This window comes from Alligator mississippiensis, chromosome 2 (genome assembly GCF_030867095.1).
Source record: "Alligator mississippiensis isolate rAllMis1 chromosome 2, rAllMis1, whole genome shotgun sequence".
In the NCBI taxonomy this organism is placed as follows: domain Eukaryota; kingdom Metazoa; phylum Chordata; order Crocodylia; family Alligatoridae; genus Alligator; species Alligator mississippiensis.
Window position 1 is genome coordinate 187,925,383 of NC_081825.1, and position 19,809 is coordinate 187,945,191.

The window sequence follows — 19,809 nt, forward strand, 5'->3', positions numbered from 1 at the left end:
ATCGTGGGCTTGCCAAGTCTAAGGGTTTTCCCCACAGACTACCAGCTTTTGTAGCCTCTCCTGGGAAGTCCCAGTGATCTACACATTGTTTTTTCAGTTCCAGGTATGTTCCCCTGGTGTTTCTGAAGCAAGGCAAAGGGGTCTTATTGCTGCCTTAAGTCAGTGGTTCAAGACCCCTTTATTCCTGGTAAGAAATCCTTAGCTTGTGTTTTAAAGTAGTTTTTTAAGTTCTAGTTCATAGTGGTGGCTATGCAGAGTTCATCATGTCACCACTGAGGTGGGATGGGAGGGATGAAGCTTGAAGGGACCGTGTTTCAGCACTCCTGACATGTGGAGTGGTTCCTAGACTGTGCTCTCTGAAAATCATAGACATGTATATATAAAAGCTGTTCTTTCCTCTTTTTTTTTTTTTTTTAATAACATCCCTCATCCAAAAGGGTCCCTGAGGGCTTCACAGACTTATATAGGCTAATCTCTTCCATCTATTCCTTCCTTATATCTACTGTTCACTCACAATCAAAGTCAGTTCCTTCTGAGATAGAACATAACAGTCATTCCTTACAACAGGGTTGACAAAGTTGGGTGAAGAACACCTACCCCTGGATCAGAATGTCCCTTATTTTATCTCCAAGGCATTTTCCTCCTTGTGTTGTCATTTATATCTTTGCAAAGTAAGTGGGAACAGCCACTGAATCTGGACAGCAGGGTATTGCCTCCCCTCCTCTTGTACTGAAATAAACAACAGCACAGCAAGGCAGGGGAAAAATCACACCACAGATCTTATGGGCCTGAGTCTTCTCTCACCTGTATAAAGCAGCTGCACCTCCACTGCAGGGGAGAACTAGGCAATAGGCCTAGAAGTGACCTCAGTTTTATAAAACCCGTTACCGATAGTTTGAAGGATGGCATTTTGCCTTTGTCCTGGCTTGTAATAGCCCAGCCTACTTAGGAAATATGATTGTTCTTGCCCTAATGCAGACTAAGTACACCTTTGCATGTATTGCATTCTTTTGAATAGGTGCCCTACAGAGCCGCATAGCCTGTCCCTTTGCCTTGGAGGAACTAAAATACAACAAATTACCATAGTGAAATGATGCCAGTTGTTTTGCAAGTGCACCAGAGACAGGCTATCTTCAATTACAACTGAAACATCTTCCCCTTCTTGCTCCTAACACATCTGAGTAAGCTAAATATGGGGATCTGATTTGTACAGACTTTCTTTGCTATTTCTAGTTCTAGACAAACCTTTAATGTTGCTTTGGGCATGGGAATTTAATTTCCTTTGAAAGATCATCTTTTATTTTTGCTTTGGAATACAAAAAAGTTGCCTCTTTGTTTCATGCCCAACCACACACATGCTCTCTCTTTTTGCATCTCTGCAGGGTCCATTGGAAGAAGACATTGTGATCTGTTTTAAATATTTGCAAAAGTCATTAATCTGAAAGGCTCTCTCATAATTCAGTGGAGATGGATCATAATCTGGAGCCTGCAGAATGTTAATATTAGCAAAAAATAAATTCTGTAGAACTGGAAGATTTGTTGAGTAGCAGTTTTTCATGCACACTTTCCCCCTGAAATGTAATTGCAAATTCATTAGTATTTTTTTTTCATGTTGAAAAACAGTATTTAAAAAAACAAACAGAAACACCTATAGTATTTCCTGTTTAAAGAGAAGCCCAGACTCTCTCTTAAGGAATACCACCCGATCCAGATGGGCCCAGTTTGTGCTCTGTATATTATAGGTATAACTGGTAGCAATGCCTACAGCTAAGGTTGCTCAACACTTCCCATGATAAGACCTTATTTTCAATTGTTTATAACTTTGCCAAAATTTAACTGTTCCCAGGGAAACAGGGAAATCATCCATGTTGGGTGTCTGCCTCAGGCCAAATTATTTTTTTGGAACGTTTTAGCTACAGTGGTTCATTTGTTCCCAAGAAAGAGATGAGGCCAAACCAGTTCTTATAGTTGTATCATTGAAAACTCCAGTGCCTCCAGACTTTGGATCAGAGACTTGACATTTGGCATAAGTGCCCCTTTGTTTTTGTGAAAATGTACCCAACACTTGGTCTAGTTTTAACTGTCTGGGGAAAAAAAGAGAACTTGGTTTGCACATGCTCAATGGAGACTTGTTAGAGTGTGACAGCTAAATTCTCCAAAAACTGCATTTCCCCAGATCATGCTTTGTCCATGAAGGTTCCTACATGTGGATTGCACTGAGCCTGGTCCATGCCAAAAGAGCCCCTGAGTTTGTCATCCCAATGATGAAAGGGTTTAGTAGGAATTTCCCTGAAGTTGGTGCTCCTAGTGGCTGCAGGGATTGGCTGGACAAAGATTGGGAAAGGGATGTGGAAATGGTGGTAGAGTTTGGGACTAGCTAGGCTGTTAGGCTGGGGGAATACATGGAACAGCTAGAGGGAAAGAAAGAGACAGGACAAAGGCAGGTGGGTAGAAATAGAGATATAGTTCAGCTTAGTGAAGGACAGAGGCAGAAGGGTCTATGGTGTCTTGTGGACAAAAATAGTGGGAAATCAGAGCTGAATGAATTTTAGTTAAAGCACACTCACCACCATTTTGAAATGTGGGTTGCTGAATACATATGACAGATCACTCGAGTCTGCTCTGACACCTTCTAATTAGAACATCTCAGAGCATGTGTATAGGCACCCATGGATTCTGCAAAACAAAATATGAAATATATACAATGAATAGCTTATCCATCCATCTGACTTATCGTGACATAGGATCAGATTCTATTCTATCTGTTAGGCATTTAAATAGCATGTAGACATCTAAGTGTGATCCTATTCCATTGTGCTTGAGTCCCTAATAAAACATCAAGTCATCTACTTATGTAATATGCCATCATCTTAGCTTTAAGACCAAATCACGAGAAGTGGCAAGGAGAAGGAAGACCCACCCACTTTTGGTTCCAGCTTTTCAGGGTAGAATAAAATTGCACTTACACACTTAAATATCTACGTACCACTTAGAGGCATAATAGGTGGGTGTGGACTGAGGAGTCTTTATACTGAGCTTCTGACGGGGAAACTTTATACTTTGTACTGAGTTATACGGATGTTTGTCTGAAAGACGATCCAGCAAACATTCCACTGGTGTAAATCATTTTCGCTTGAGTAAAATCAGTACAGTTCAATCATTTTAGACCAGCTGATTTGGTCCACAGACCTCTGTTTCAACTATGACTTGCTCAATTCTGTAATGTTCCTCAAGGCTCAGGGTTCCACTCAGTTTTAAATATGTCCTTAAGTACTTTGAAGAACTGGGGCCCCAGATATCAAGGAAAAAGTGTTCCTTCCATGGCAGACATTATCAGGGGAGGTAATGTGGGAGGTCGGATTAGATGGTTCATATGGTTCTTCTGGCCTTAAAATCTATGACTCGATCTTTGTCAAACCCAGGCCTATTTCACATGTACTTCTTGGATAACATCCCCTTTCTATGCTCTTTCTGTTCCATGACCCTTCTGGCAGATATTCTGCCATCATTACTCATACTGACACATTTTGTAACATTCAGAGCTAACCTTTGGGATCCAGCTTTTAAATTTTCCTTAAAACTGTAAAAGAAAAGAAAATAATACACACACACATATATATTTAAACATGTTTTCAATAGTTGTTTCATGCCCTAGTGGAAGAAAAATCCAGCCTGGAAATGTGCAGATAAATATAACGGTGCTTTTCAGACAATTTTTATTTAAAGTTTCAACCTGCATTGCTCTCTGGTTTTGCCATCATAAAAGAAAGAAAGACATTTTTACCATCATAAAAGAAAAAGTCAGAAGACCCCAGACCTTAGATAGCAAGACAACTAGCATGTTGTATACCTCAAAACCCAAGAGGACTGAAAATTCCTGAGCTGAGTTCCCAATTTTAGAAGCGTGTAGTGCAATAAAACACTGTGTTTTGTTTGAGACATGGCAACTTGAGTCTTATGTTTCAGAGGAAGGTTTCGCAATGATGCTGAGGAGAAACAGCTAAAGGACTTAATCGTCTCCCCCTTGCTCCCCCTCCTCCCTCTAGCATACTTGGAATAAAATCCAGTTGCTTCTGAAATACTGTAACATTAGTGTTTTGATGCAGTTTGTTTTGAATTAAAACCTTATCAGTTTTTTTAAAAATTCTCAAATCCACTCAGACAGGACACTTGTATTTACAATAACATGGGTTTCTAGACCAAAAAGTTTGACATCTAATTTACAGATAATGGTAATATGTACTGCAGAATAGATTGTATAGAAAAAGTAATTGTGTGTTGTCACTGTGGTGGATCTTGAGGGGTTTTTTTTGTTTATTAGATACAATATTTTTCAATGGACAGTATCAAATACTGTTGTGTGAGACCTGGTCAACTAATACCATAAACAGAATTATAAGTGTATTGGAAAACCATCAGATTGACTTGGCTCAGTTGAGTTCTGTGGAGTTATATTATTGGTTGTCTATGAATATTTAGATGACCTTTGGGTAGTAGAGAAAATGTTTATGAATCTAGAATGCTTCACAAACTTTAGTACAGAAGATTGTTTTATCCAAAAATGTGAGCTATGACTTCTTAATTATTCATTGTTGCTTATTTTTCTTGTTTTAAAAGTTTCCAGTCATCCAGTCAAAGAACAAGGGTAATACTATGTGAGTTAGGTGAGTAGTTACATGCCATAAGCAGCAAATATATTATTGTCCAAAGGAAGAATTTGCAAATAACTCATAATCTGCCAATTGTTTTTTTCCCCAGATATGTTGGTGAAGGCTTAATTATTCATGGAGTTCAAGAGAGTTAGGCAACCAAATTCCACTAAATGTCAAACTTCACTAGCTCTTTCAAGTGTTATTAAAAATCCCCGTCAGAAATTAATGATCCACGTAGATCATGAACTAATGCTGATTGCTTCATTTGGAAGGAGGAAAAGGACAAGGCTGAATTTCCAGTAACTATTGTTGTATCCCAACCAGTTTTGCTTTTTAAGAATAACTTATGCAACATCTATTGCCCTTGATTTCAGAAAATTGAAAATATATTAAAAAAATGTCTTATCCTTAATTGCATAAGGCTTCCCAGATTTTTCCCTGGTATCCTTATTAGATCTGAAAATGAATATGCCTTGCTCTATTTTTCATTTTCACATTTTATATCCATATCACAAATGGCCTCAGTCATAATTTGAGTGCTGTGTAGGGACAGGAACATACTGAAATATTTGGAGTTGGAAAAGAACAGTCCAGAATGCCAAGTGCACCCCATGTGAAAGTCCAAGTTACAAGTCTCTGCACAGTTTGTTAATGATAATTTGTGCTCCTTTTGCTCATTGTGGGACTAGAATATGAAAGGCTATGGTTGGGGTTATAGTGTTTTGTGTACAACCTATCTAGTAACTCAAAGGGCCTGGGTGTCTAAATCATTTAGGCCCTTTGAAGGCCTTACATAAACACTAGCTGTTGGCATCTTTTAACAAGAGAGAGTAATGGCCTGTTTTAAATGAGAGATTTAGGTCCCAATGTGGGGTGTCAGAATAGTGTCCTGTGCAGCTTGTGGACACCTGCGAATAACCTATAGTTTGAAAGGTAAATTCACCTTTCAGACTCACCTTACCCCACAAATCCTGTAGCTGTCTGGCAGACCATCTCCAGCCCCAGATTAGAGGAGAATAGCCTCAGGTCTACTTAGCATACTCCTGGGTCCCTATCATTTCCTGGTGCATAGACTCCCTAGTTATAGCCTCTTGCCTCTGGCCATGTCCCCCTGCAGCAGGTGCTAGAATAGGTGGTAGATTATGAATAGCACAATAACACTTTAATAGTGAACAGTAATCATAGTTATTCATGGTCTTGTACAGTGGAAAGAGAATGTAGGCCCCAGCACGTAGTAACAACATGGTACATAGTTGGCATATGTTGACGCAATCTAAGATGTGCAGTTAGCCATGCAGCCTATGTTAGCCTGGGGGATATGGGTTAAGACGTTCCATGGTGTGATAGGAGAAGTAAGACCCTGTGCATGGTAACCGCATAGGTACACAATTGTAAGGTCACTAGACATTCTGGCTCTATGCCCAGTCACACCCACCTCAATTTGAAAAACCACTCACTTCAGGTGAAGCTGTTACATTTAAGCTGGTATAAGTAGAAACAGAATCTGGCCCATATTCATCAGTGGTGCAATTTTTGCACTAGTTAGACATTCTAAATATGCAGGTGCTCTTATCATTTGGACACAGAATGGGTGGTGAAGGCTGGAGATGGAGGCTGGAAAATACAAACACAGGTGGTGTGGGCCTCTGTAAGGATTTTGGGGAGCATTATTTAACAGTGTAGATATATGCTGAGGTGTATCAATTAAATCACCTGCACCTCTACTGAATGAGTTTGACTAGTGCTTAGGAACAGGAAGAGTAGAGAACTTAGGGTGCTTACACAAGTTACATTTTCCATGCGATTGGGCCCCTGAAAGCACTCTACAGCTGTGATGTAAAACATGTGCATAGTGGCAGAGCACTTTTTAAGTGACCAATAGCCCAGAAATGTAATCCTTGTTAAATCAGGTATTAGATGAAGGCACTCTAAAGCAGAGCACCTTAGGGAACTTGTGTTCCCTTGAGGCTTAATTTTTCACACTTTGCGGGGCTGGGCTGGTGCTTGCACTGCTGAGCACCAGCCCAGCCCTATTGCCAGAGCTGTCAGTGGGGGAGGGAGAGGAAAGCAGGAGGGAGCAGCAGGGAACTGCTGGCTGGGTTTGGCCTGGCCAGAGCTGGGGGGGAGAGTAGAATGGAGCCCCCTCACGTTGTTGGCCCTTCCCTGCTACTCTGGCTGGGGTGCTAGGGGGAGCTGAGCTGGGCCCATGAGGTGAGGGGGCTCGATTCCACCCTGCCAGCCCTCCAGCTCTGGCCAGGCCAACCCCAGCTGGCAGCTGCTTGTTGCTCCCACCTCCTCTCCCACTGACACCCCTGGAGCTGGGGGAACCACTGGGACTGGGGCAGTTCAGCAGCTGCTTTGGAACCTGCTGGAGCACCCCTGCCTGCTGACCAGGGCCAGTGCAGGCAGGCTTGAACCCTCTTGACCCAACAGGTGAAAGTCTGCTGGGTTGGGAGGCGGGAAGACTCTAACTCAAAGCACTTTTTGTAAAGTGCCACGAGTTAGAGCATGGCCTCTAAACATCTGCAGGCACAATTAGATTATCTCCCAGCTTTCCAAAACAAGAGTGCCTGGTGGCTTCGATCATTGGAGACCAACCTTTTTCTGTAGGCATGCCACAAATTAGCCCCACACCATCTTCATGTGCAGTCAATCAGCCATAGCACCAACTCTTGAAGTTTTATTAGGAGTTTTACAATATTTGGTGTTTTATCTAAAGCTACAGATCCTGCAGACATGGGATTACATGAGAACCTTCTATGTCTTTTTTAAGACCATTTTTAGCCCTTGTGAATGCAGGGAAAAGTTTGTAGGTGTGGGCCCTAAACATTTTTTTAAAACTAAAACAAAACAAGAAACAAACAAAAAGCAAATAACCCCTCAAGAAGCAAAGAGAAAAGAACCCTTGCTTTTAAAAATCTCATTATTTTGTAGCCCACCTTGTGAGCTTTCGGATGCTTGAGGTTAACAATACTGAGCAGTTCTGCAGAAATCATTCTACCCCATAGTAGTAGATCTTCTTTGGAGGCAATTAAAAATAAATATACAGCAAGCATCTAATTCTCAATTACAATTTCATAGCAAATCCTCAAAGGACACTTAAGCAGCTGACCATTTTTGTTTAAAATTCAGTAGGGCATTTCCATAGGGCAGTCTCTCCTGTGGGTTTATTAAAGTGCTGGTATCATTCCATTGTGAGAGAGCCAAGAAGTCCCTTTCATTTAGGTGTCCAAATGGGAGTTAACAAATTGAACAAAAGAAACAAATTGGGAGATAAAAGACAGGGAAGACCCAGTGCCTCCTTATGTCTGCAACAGTGGGGTGGAAGGGACAAAGGCTGTTGCCAGAGCTCATCCCACAGGAAGAGAGACAGTTTACAGCTGATAAGCCATGTCTCCTCTTATTTGCGGCAGGGGAAGGAAAGGAAGGAAGGCAGAGGACCAGCAAAGGATTGAAAGGAAGTGAGGTCTGTCCTTGTGACTCCTGTCTGCTTTGTTGTTGTGTGGAAAATATGGCAGTGGATATGGCGGAGGCTAGCTACACTTCTGCAAAGCAGGGGGAGTTCTATAGCTGGGGCAGGAGGACTAAGAAGCAGGGTTAGATTAGTATTTCATTGAGCTGAACAGCTTTGCATGGGGGTCTGGAGCATCAATTCCCTCCTATACAAGTCACTACATCTTCCTCCCCTGCTATGATCCTGAATGGTTTTGTTGGAAAACTCTGAGGTTGCTGTCTCCCCTGGTGACTTTCTTGGATGTTGGACTGCTATAGTCGGCTTTCAGCTGAGCCAGCAGAAGCAGCACCTAACTCCTCCCAGTGCCATGCAGTTGACATGGTCTCTTGAGCTTCTAACTCCTGCTTCAAGGTTGCTTTACATGTTATTATCCAGGGAGTGAAAAACAATAGCCTTATGTTGGCAGTACTATGCAGGATTCCATGCATTCACTTCCCTACCTCTTCCATTGGATCAGAGAGGGGCAGGAGTGCCCTAACCCCCACCAGGTTTTTCTTGCTCTTTGCCACCCATGATGCAAGTGGGTCAGTTCACAGGGGAGGTCCTATGTCCCTTGGCTACTCTCACTCCTTTTTTGCATGCCTTCCATGCTGTCAATAATACATTACAGGCCAAAAGTGTAACTGAGAGTCAGTGCTCAGGGCTAGTGCACTGCTTGTCCACCCCAGGTAATGTCACTGTTATAGGCACTTCTCTACCTATCATACCTGCCAGGCATCATGAGCTGCACCAGATCCATATCTAGTATAATTCACCTTTGTTAACACTCCTGAAAGTCCTTCTTAACTTTCATCCTCCCTGGGGGCTTGACTATAAAGTTTCAGAGATACTGGCACAATGTGAAGGAAACCATAAAGATGTTCTACATATTTTGTGGAATAATACCTTTGTGGATGGTTTGCCACTTTATGGCGCCATAAATTGTCTGAATATGTAGCACAGTTACTATGTATGGTGAGGTCAACACGTTAATCACACCATGAGAAAAATGTGTTCCAGACTGAGTTACATGAGCTCAGTTAACTTACAAATGCACATGGTTATGTTGGAGGGGCAGGGACTGTTAGCACATTTTATCCAGCATTTTTCCCAGATGCTTCAGGCAGAACAATGGATGTGAATGTCTGTAGGGTCCTGGCACAAAAGGCTCTTTCTCAGGAGTTATGCAATGTCTGTTCATAGGTTGTGTGACCTCTGGCCAATATGTATTAAGACAGTGGTGCTCAATCTTTTTCCCTGGTGGGCCAGATGGGCAGTGACTGGCTTGATTATTGGCTGGATGGTGATTCTGAGTCAGTGCCCAGGGCCAGTGCAATGGGCACTGTCTGACCATACAAAGGGGGGCAGAGGGCAGCCCAGTCCAAGGCTGGCCCTACAGGACAGTAAAGGAGGCTTCATCTGCCCCTGTGGGGAGGGAGGGGGTGTGTGACAGGTATCTGCACTGGGCCAATCTAAATGTGGCCCACGCACCTGTTCCTGGGGCAACCGCCCGCCTTATCATCTGCCATGCCTTGCTGTTAATTGGCAGGAGGCTGCCCTTATACTGCCCCGATGCCAGGGGGCGCTATTTGTGGCTCCGTTTCCTCCCCTACATCGCAGTCCACGCCTCGCCAATATAATAGATGTTGTTATGTCCTAGCCGTATTATAATCTGGCCCCTTGTCCTCTCTGGGCCCTACCTCTCTTGATCTGCACCCTCTCCGGTGCTAGGGCCCGGAACAGCCCTATCTCCCCATGTGCCTTCTTCTCCGGGCCGTCTCCACACTGCTGCCCCCTCTCGGGGTTCCTCAAATTGCTGCCCCCTTCTCTGGGGCCTTCTCAGTAACGCAGTCCTCTCTCCAGGGCTCACCACACCTGCATTGGGGTTTCTCAACTGCCCCTTTCTGGGCTGGGGTCAATGTACTCTGAATGCCACAATGCTGCCCCCTCTTGGGGTTCCTCAAAGAGCTGCCCCCTTCTCTGGGGCCTTCTCAGTAATGCTGCCTCCTCTCTGGGGCTAACTGCACCTGCACTGTGGTTTCTCAACTGCCCCTCTCTGGCCTGGGGTCAATGTACCCCGAATGCTGCACCCTCACTGGGGTCCCCACGCTGCTGTGAGTCCCCTAAGAGGCCTCCTCCAACCCCTAATAGCCTCACCCAAACCACCGGTGACAAACAGCAACACAAACGTAAGCCCCTTAGCTATAACACAAAATGGAAGCCACCCGGCCATAATAACAATCCAGCCTACCAGGGAATACTCCATCCCTCAGCCATGTCAGACACTGCACCTGCAGTCAGGCTGATCTGCTCTTCCAAGAGAGAGAACCCCTTCCTCCTTGGCTGCTGGCAGGGAACTGCCTCTAGCCCTAGTCCCTAGGGTTTATAAGGGAGTCAGGCCCTCCCCCTTATGGTCAGCTGACCTCCTCTGGTTGCCCTGGCAACCAGCAGCTGGGCTCCTTATTCCCTGCTAGGGCTTCCTCCCTAGCACTTTCCCCTCTTTAGGAGCAGGGCACCTCAGTGCTCTGTGACAGGGTGGAAACATGACTTGGCCAGAGGGTGAAGGAGGCATGACAGCCCTGGGGAGGGGCTTGATCCAGCCCTGCAGGGGAGGAAGGCCCTAACCTGGGCCCATGGGGGGAAAATGGCTGTGGCCCACGTCCCCAGGGAGGAAGGGTATGTGACCTGGCCCCACAGAGGGAAGGGGGCATGCTTCAGCCCAACCTGGCCTTGTGGTGAGGAGGAATGGCTTCAACCAGGTACATGGGGCTTGGAAATTTGACAGGAAGAAGAGTGGCTGTATTAAGTACCACCACTCCCTGCTGCTAAATTTCCTGACCCCTGGGGAGTTCCATGGGCCAGATGCAATGGCTTCACGGACTGCATTTGGCCTGCAGGCCACAGGTTGAGCACCCATGATTAAGGGGTTCAATATGAGAATACTCAAAATTCCAGATAATCAAGATTAATTAACTAGTTTATTATTAAAAGATAAAGAACATGTATAAAAGAAAGACATGTTAGTTGCCTTTTCCAGAGCAGTATCACAGTGGTTATGTAACATCAGAGACGCCTACTTTGAACGCCTTCAAGAGATATTTGGATGCTTATTTTGCTGGGATCCTATGATCCCTGCTGAATTCCTGCCCCTGGGGCAGGGGGCTGGACTCGATCTTCCGAGGTCCCTTCCAGCCCTAGTGTCTATGAATCTATGAATGGGATCTCCATGCTCTCAGACTTCTTACAATCTCATAGGTCATTTGAGAGCGTAAAGTGTGGCAGAGAGCCATGGAAGAAGATCTAGAGGCACAAAACCAACAAAGGATTGGAGGGAGGTGAGGTCTGTCCATGGGATCCGTTGTTACTCACCTCTGCCTTGCTTTTCAGGTTCTCCAAATGTATTCAGCTCTCCCATTACCCTTCCACTCATGAACAGCCCTCCGCCTCTTCTTTACCGGGGTGGAATATATGATAGCAGATATGGGAGAGGCATGGATTCTAGCCACACTTTTGCAAGGCAGGGGGAAGTTCTGTAGCTGGGACAGGAGGACTAAGCAGCAGGATTAAAATTAGCATTTCGTCGACAGGAATGGCTTTGGTGGAGGTCTGGAGCATTGATTCCCTCTTATACAGGTCACTGCGCCATTCTCCCCCGCTGTAATCCTGTGTGGTTTTGGTGGAGAACTCTGAGGTTGCTATCTTACCTGATGATACACACTGGTATCATCTACACGAGACACTTTATTGTGCAGCAGACAAATTTGCTGCACAGTAAAGTGTCCCTGTCTACACATGCATGGCAATTAGGATGCAGTAGACTAATTTACTGTGCTGCCAGATAGTCCCATCAGATACAAGTGATATCTGGCAGCACAGTAAATTACTGCACTTAATCTTATGCGTAGATGGTGATGTTGGGCTTAGTTTACTCCAGCTCAAATTAAACTGGAGTATATTCAGTCTGATTAATTGCATGTGTAGACATGCCCACTGAATACATACTCTGGATTCAAAGTGTTGGTTGATTATTTGAACCAAACCACTGAATCTTTCTAAGTTAACCAATTGTTACATACTCGGAATGTCCTGTGATTAATTATTCCCCTGCATTTTACATTATGCTCTTTGTCATTTTTCATATAAGAGGTATGCCTCTTGTCAGTTTCTTGCAGTTGCACTATATTAAGTGTTTAATAGTATTCAGCCAGTTTTCAATTTAGAAATGAAGGCAATGGCCCATTTCACTGTTCTGTTATGCCTGTTTTATGTCAGTATTTCTGAATTGGATGTCACATGGATAGGACCATGACCCAGAACTGGTGTAATAGAGTAGCAACGTGGGTACAATGACCGGAGTATGGAATTCCAAATGCTGGAGTTCATTTAGAACATTTCCAGTCCAGAAGGCAGCGGGGTTTGGAATTTGCAAAGGGGTGTTGCTTTGCGTATCTGCCCTTCCTTATCACCTCACACACAGCACAGGATTCTTTTATGGAAGCCCAAAATTCATCTCCAGCAGCTGAAAAAGTGATCTGTCTTGTTTACAGACAAGCGACGATCTGTGTATGCATGTGTCTGACTAAACATTTGCTAATGCTTCCATTTGACTGCTTGGAGGGTCGATCTTTGTATAATATGTTTTTTTACACATAATTCTGCTTTTTATTAAAACAAACTTGCAGTGAAGGAGATGGGGATGGTGTGTTATGTGTTACTTGGGCGAGGGAGGGGCGGGCTGGTGGTAATTCCTTCTTTAATGAAAACCAGCCTCAGTATAACAGAAAAGACGTTGATAAACTTTTCTGTTTCCCACACCCCTTCACTTTAAATTAAACCCGAGTTTTTGCTGAAATTGAGTTTTAAAACTCTCTCTCCTTTCTTTTTATAGATAATTAATTAGCAGAACTGGGAGTAATGCTAGGAAAAATGCAACCAGCCAACTTGGTTAGCTAAGTAGTAGGAGGGCAGGATTTGTTGTTTTAGTAGTTATTGGTGCATATTTCTTCTTGTGAGGTTTCAGAGGGTAGCAAGTGAGGTATCTTCAGGTTTGCGCAAGGCAAGCTTTTACTTCAGATTACCATTTCTAACTGGAATCTTATACAAATCCATAGATTTACATGGCCAGAAACGACCCTTAGAGTCATTTAGTCTAACCCATGTACCAAGTTTTTCTAGTGCTTTTCTTGAACTCCTTACCACACTAAGGCTTCCCTTGAAATGCACTCAGCTAAGCCAAATGAATGGGTTTCGTAGTGTGATTTCTTGGGATCTCAACTGAGTTGTCTCTAAGCTCTTTTTATTTGGAACCTGAAGCTGATTACCAAGGAAGATTTACTATAGAGCACAAAGCCCTGGTGTTAGGGAAGGGGTTTGTTTAGGATGTGGACACACAATACATTTACTGTAAATTGACACTACCATGTAGTAAAAATGGAGCAGACACAGGACATAGCTCTACTGGATGGTAAACTACTTGAATCCAGGTTAACATTTATCCTTGGAAAATGGCTAATGACTTTGCTACATGAGAAAGTTACGCTACAGTGGGGCTGTCCAACTGCAGGCCCAACTCTGGAGACTGGCCTCGTGCCACTCATCCAGCCCATGGGGCCCAGAGGTTGGGTACCACTGTCCTAGTCAATTTTATCCCAAGGTTGCTGTTTGCTCACTGGAAACGGACTCTTCTGCCACCTAGCACCTCAACCCAGTAATAGCACTTCCTGTGGGCTGCTAACCTGGAATAGCTGGTCACGTGTCTGTTTCTTATTACATGGTAATTTTCCTATGTAATAAAATCCAGGGTAAATTATGCCATAGCAACTAATTTGAGTGTCTGTACCCGTAGACCAGAGTTGTACAAGTGGCAGCCCATGGGCTGCATCCAGCCCCTGAGGGGTTCACCTGTGGCCCCTGGGCTCCTAGTCTGGGTGTCACTCCCCCATTGCTTTCCTAATGTTGCTGCCAAAGTCTCGGGGCTCACTCTCCCTCCTCCTGCTTTTGCTCCTTGATCCCACCCCTAGGGCCATGGCAGAGTGACGTGACCTGTGGGGCCAAGGGAGCCCATGGCCAGGAGTTTGGGGGATCCTGGGGTGCAGGTGGCACAGAGCAGTGCAGTGTAGCACAGGGGAGCACTGTACTGCAGTGCAGTGCAACAGAGAGGAAGTCAGTGGGCAGGGGGTAGAGTGTCCATGGCATGGCACTGCTGTTGACTAAGGGGGTGGAGACACTTGTGTTTGTGAAGAATCCTGACAAAGAACTGGTGCAGAATGATGATGTCCTATTGTTTGGGCTCTTTCAGCAGTTGCTGTTTCCCTTCACTTTTGGGCTCCCTGCCAAACACTATCTCCATTCCTCCTTTAATGTCTGTTCTCTTTTCTCTCCCACTTTACCTCCTAGCACTGCTCCCTCCCCCATTTTGAGAGAGGAGAGGGAACCCGATTAGCAAAGAGGAACTGGCAGGATATCTGTATCCCCTCTCTCCACAAGCCAGCTCATACCAGCACTAGCAGTAAGGGCAAGTGGGTGACAGAAAATGGTCTGGTCCAGGAGGGAAGCAGCAACAGGAGGCCATGTTTTAGGGGAATTTTCCCATTTTAAACTTGCCAAACATAAGGAAGAAGTAACTGGGGAGTAGAGGTCAGAGGACATGACCAAGAAAAACAAGAAGAAATGCACATGCCCATCATTTATTCCCCCACCCCTGAGTGGCTGACCTATGCTTGAAGTCTGACAAGGAGGTCAGTCCGAGGAGCCTTGAGTAAAGGAGTGGGTACTGTAGTACACCCAGTAGCTAGAAGGGGTGTGTGTGTGTGTGTGTGTGTGTGTGTGTGTGTGTGTGTGTGTGGAGGGAGGCTGATCTTTCCTCTGCAAGGATGCTGAGGGCATAGAAAAATCAAGGCGCTGAGGAAGAATATGCAAGAGCTCTAAGAGCTGTACTGAATTTACTTAGGTTGATTAGAAGCGAGGGGAAGGATGTCTAATGGTGAAACCAGGCAGAGCATGCCTGTCCAGCTGGAATGGGACTATCTATCTTGCCTTTTATTATTGTTTATTTCAATGGAAAATCAGGGTTAATAGTGCAAGCAGGGACTGTACAAATAGGAACAGCACGTTCCATGGAGGAACTAGAGACAATTATCCAAACCTGACAAATGCTGAACAGGCAGCGCAGGGAGCCGGTTGGGTAACGGCAGCTGCCTGTTGAGTAGACAGGAATGAAGTCCTAGCAGGAAAGTGGCAGGCTGGCTAAGGCCGAGGAGTAGGCTTCAGGAGACCTGGGTCTGGGTCTTGGTTCTGTCACTGACTTGGTGCACAGTTGGGTAAGTCACTTCACTCATGTTTCTCTTAGACTTTTCTCTCTCATCTGTTAAGATGGTAAACTGTTCGGGGCAAGGGCTGTCCTTTTTGTGTGTACTGCCTCTCATATATCGACAGCACCTAGCATGATGGAGCTGTAATCTCCATTGGAACCTTTAAGCACTGTAACAGCATATATAATAGAAAAAGAGAGTGGTCCAAAATAAGGAGGGAAAGGTAGGGAAGGGATTTGCAAAAGATTTTCATCAGTGAAGGGAGGAGAGCAGAGGGGAAGGGAGAGAGGAAGGGAAACAAGGAAGAAGGATTTCAATGGAGGATTCAACCCATTTGGAACACAGTGACAAAATCTGCTGCTTTTCCCTACTTCCTCCCAGCTGGAGTTGTGATACTCAGGTTTTGGGGTCCCAAATTTTTGTGGCTCTTTCCACCCTAGGATTTGAGAGAGTTTTTACATGTAAATTCTGGTCAAGTAGTATCTCAACATGATGTATCTTTACTGCTAACATGGCTATATAATTTCTGCTGTAACCATGTCAGGGGATGGTGCTGTATATCTTGTTTTGGATAGTCATTTTGGGGAATATATCCATCATCCTTCTACTGTTCTACCCCTGGTGCAACTCCTACAGTTGCATCAATGGATCAGTAGCTAGCATAAGTGCTAGCATAGACAGAGGTCAGTCAGCCATCTGTGTGTTCACTGCTGTGCTATCTAAACTGTTTTGAGCCTCAGATGACTTGTTTGGGCATTTATACACATACTTTTTTGTGCTGTGATGCATAAGAGATCCGGCGTGTCAGAGCAGACTTGATTAATTGATTAATTCACTCACCTAGGGCATGTTTACACGTGTATGTGCCGGTGTCGCGATGCATGCAGTTATGTAAGTGGCAAAATGTGTGTCAGTGCGCAGAAAACGGTGGCGGTCAGCTTTTGAACTGAAACACATCAAAGGTGTTTGAGTTCAAAAGTGCACCACTGCCATTTTCTCTGCACTGACACACATTTCGCTGCTTATACAACTGCAAACAATGCAGGGTGGTGCGTGTCTACTCACATGTGGAACAGACTTGGACCACCGCCATTTTCTGCACTCTGATGCGCATTTCACTACTTATACAACTACTTATACAACTGCATGCATTGCAGCGCTGGGCTCTTTTCAAAGTGCCTGTTGCTGAGGCACATGCATATGTAATAATGCCCTAGGTGACCAGGTAGATCTTATCTACTCCCAGCCATTAAGGGTAGTGGCCATCTTGTTCCTTATAATGCACAGCACCTCACACAGTGAGGTCTTGGTCTATGACAAGGCTGGCTATTAATAATTATTACTACATTATGTTTTCCACCATTGCTAAGCCCAGTTCAGTAGTGAAAGATGTCAAGAAAACATTCTCCTGGAGACCTAGCCACTGATTGTCAGGGAGGGATTACAGCATGACTATAGCTTGCTGGGCTCTTGAAAGGATGTCTCTGCACTGAAACTCATTGGATGTACTAAGGCAGGTTGCTTGTGGTTGGTGGGGGCCCATGTTAATCCCCACACTTGGTGAGAAAGCCAGGTTTCATCTGTTTCACTATAGGAGGCTGCATGAAGGCCACAAGCATCACTAATCTAAAATCTCAATCTGCTCAGAGCTGGGTCCATATTTGCTTGAACCAAAGTGATTTTCTTTGGTGAATCTGGGTTGAGTTTTGGGTTTGTAATGAAAGCTGAATCCAGCTGGTTGTTGTCAGGTCTGTCTGCTTTTTGCATATCTTTACTTGCTACAGGTGTTTTGGAAAGATGTCCTACTGTTCCTGTCAGCAGCCCTTGTGCTGGTAGTCTCAATGCTGGTGTTCTCCAAGGACCCGTATCCCTATGCAGAGCTCTACCCATTGGCTGCATATGCTCTGGGGGCATACAGGGTAGGCAGGAGTTGAAGGTGCCTTGCCCTTTCTCCAGGAACTTCACCCATGGTTTGGTACCCCTTCAGAACTTCATTAAAAAAGGTACTGAAAAGGGTTTGCTGCCCCCCTATGGATTCTGCTGGCACAGCATAGACAGTGCCCAGCTTTCACTCTGGGGTGAGCAAAGAGGGTGGGATGGGCCTCATCCATGGAACCCAATATTTGCCATTTGTTAAGGTTCTTTCCATCCTCACATGCTGACGCTTGGTTACTTACTGGGCTCCTCTGTGGTGTATTGTATAAGTGTAGCTAAAGAGCAGGGCTTCCCTAAGGCCACTTCATTAGTTCAGGGTGCTTGTTCCTCAGAAAACCTTCAGTCTTTGTGGTGCTTTACAGTGGATTCCTAGAGCTTTTGCCAACCATGGTGCTCAGAAGTTAAAAATTAAACTGTGAGTGTGACAGCCTCTGTCCTACCTGGGAGGTAGCCTGATGTTTAATAGCTGGAGAAAGGGCTGGAAGTAAGGTGACTTGGGTTTCTGCCTGGATTTTATCCACCCAGCTGTGGGCAAAATCAGGAAAGTCACATTGTCTTTCTGTAGCTCAACCCCCTACCCTGTTGCTAAAATGGAGATGATGTTGACTGCTTCTCAGGAGGCGTTTCAGGGTTTAGTGTCTTAAAGCTTGGAAAACACTTTGAGCTGTTCAGGCAGGAAAGGTAAAGAATCCTGGGGGCACCCCAGTGTAATTTGAGGGCAGGTTGAATTTTTTGCCCCTCAGCAGCCCTATCTTTTGTAGACGGCCAACTCTTGAAATGAGCTTTTGAAGCAAGCACCTGTATGAAGGGCACACTGGGAGGGGTGCAGTGGTCTCATTAGTGTACTTCTGGATCATCCATTCCCCATAGGTAAACGTCATCACATGCTCCATTCTCATAGTTTCATAGTAGGTAGGGTCGGAGGGGACCTGAGCAGATCATCAAGTCCGACCCCCTGCCATGGGCAGGAAAGAAAGCTGGGGTCAAACAACCCTGGCTAGGTGTCTATCTAGCCTCCTTTTGAAGACCCCCCAGGGTAGGAGCGAGCACCACTTCCCTTGGAAGTTGGTTCCAGATCCTAGCCACCCTGACTGTGAAGTAGTGCCTTCTGATATCTAGCCTGAATCTACTCTCCATCAACTTATGGCCATTATTCCTCGTTACTCCTGGTAGTGCTCAGGGGAACAGGGACTCTCCCATTGCCTGCTGGTCCCCCTTGGTCAATTTGTAGACGGCCACCAGATCCCCTCTTAGCCTTCTCATGTGGAGGCTGAACAGGTTCAGGTCCCATAGCCTCCCCTCGTAGAGCCTGCCTTGCTGCCCCCTGATCATGCGAGCGGCCCTCCTCTGGACCCTCTTGATGCTGTCCACATCCCTCCTGAAGTGCAGCACCCAGAACTGTAACATTCAATGTAAATGTTTTTCTGCCTACTGGCTCTGCTTAAGTTTTCTTAAATCAGTGGCTGTTGAGTTCTAAGCATTTGGCTTCCTTTATCTGAATATTCATGATGTAAGTGAAGTCTTGACTTATTAAAAGGACAGTGAGAGACTGAGCTTCTCTTGGCATCTTCTTCCTGAAGAAAAGTCAAACCCAAAAGTTTTTGTTTGACTTCTTAGAATGCCATACTCAAATCACTTCCTCTCTCAAGGTCTACAGCAGCCTCATATGGTAAAAGAGAAATTCCAAAAACTACCTCTGCCCAAACATTTTCCTCCTACAGAGGTTGGTTAGTAGGGTCCAAGAAGCCATCATACACTGCAAAGGAAATTTAAAGGCTGTATTTGGATCCTCTGCTTCTTTCAACTGTATAGAAAGAGAAGCCCTGGAAGTTTTCTCAAATGTTTTTGGGCAGAGACCATCTTCTTGGTTGTGTTCACACAGCATCTAGCACACAGGGGTTTTGACCTCTGATAGCGTTCCTGGGCCTTACAAGGAACTCCATTACAAGGTCTCTAGAGCTGGTGTAGCTTCAGCTAGTGTGACCCTCTAAACAGAGGAGAACTAGATTTTCTGAGGAGGACTCTCATGGGCATCTGGTAGCATAAGACTTTGTAGTTGTGGAGCACTGAGTTTTTGCAAAGGGTTTGTAATCACCTAGCACCCCCTCCAGCAGGGATGCCCTTGGCAGTCCATGGTGGTCACACTAGGGCAGTATCCCTACTCAGGCTCCTTGGCACTGGCCTCAGTTTTCTCTCTTGCCATGTCTTTCATGTTTGAGTCTCTCTGTATATAAAGAGACGGCCTTCAGAACCTGGAGTTAGGTCTTTGGTGCCTGTTTCATCCTGATCATCAAACAGCCAGTCTGCCCTGATCTTTGCACCATTAGGTTAGACAGGCATCTAGCTGGGGCCATTTAGACCCAGCACTCTTTCCTGCCTATGCAGGGGGTCGGACTCGATGATCTATTGAAGTCCCTTC

At 45.0% G+C, this 19,809-nt stretch overlaps 1 long non-coding RNA gene across 1 annotated transcript; it reads right to left on the minus strand.

Annotated features, from left to right (window-relative positions):
* Positions 1-1,289: 1,289 nt before the first annotated feature.
* On the minus strand, positions 1,290-10,538 carry LOC132248395 (uncharacterized). The gene is made up of 3 exons (XR_009459576.1): positions 10,397-10,538; positions 2,568-2,676; positions 1,290-1,571 (listed from the first exon to the last, which is right to left on the minus strand). It is a non-coding gene; the product is annotated as an uncharacterized LOC132248395 (long non-coding RNA).
* Positions 10,539-19,809: the final 9,271 nt, after the last annotated feature.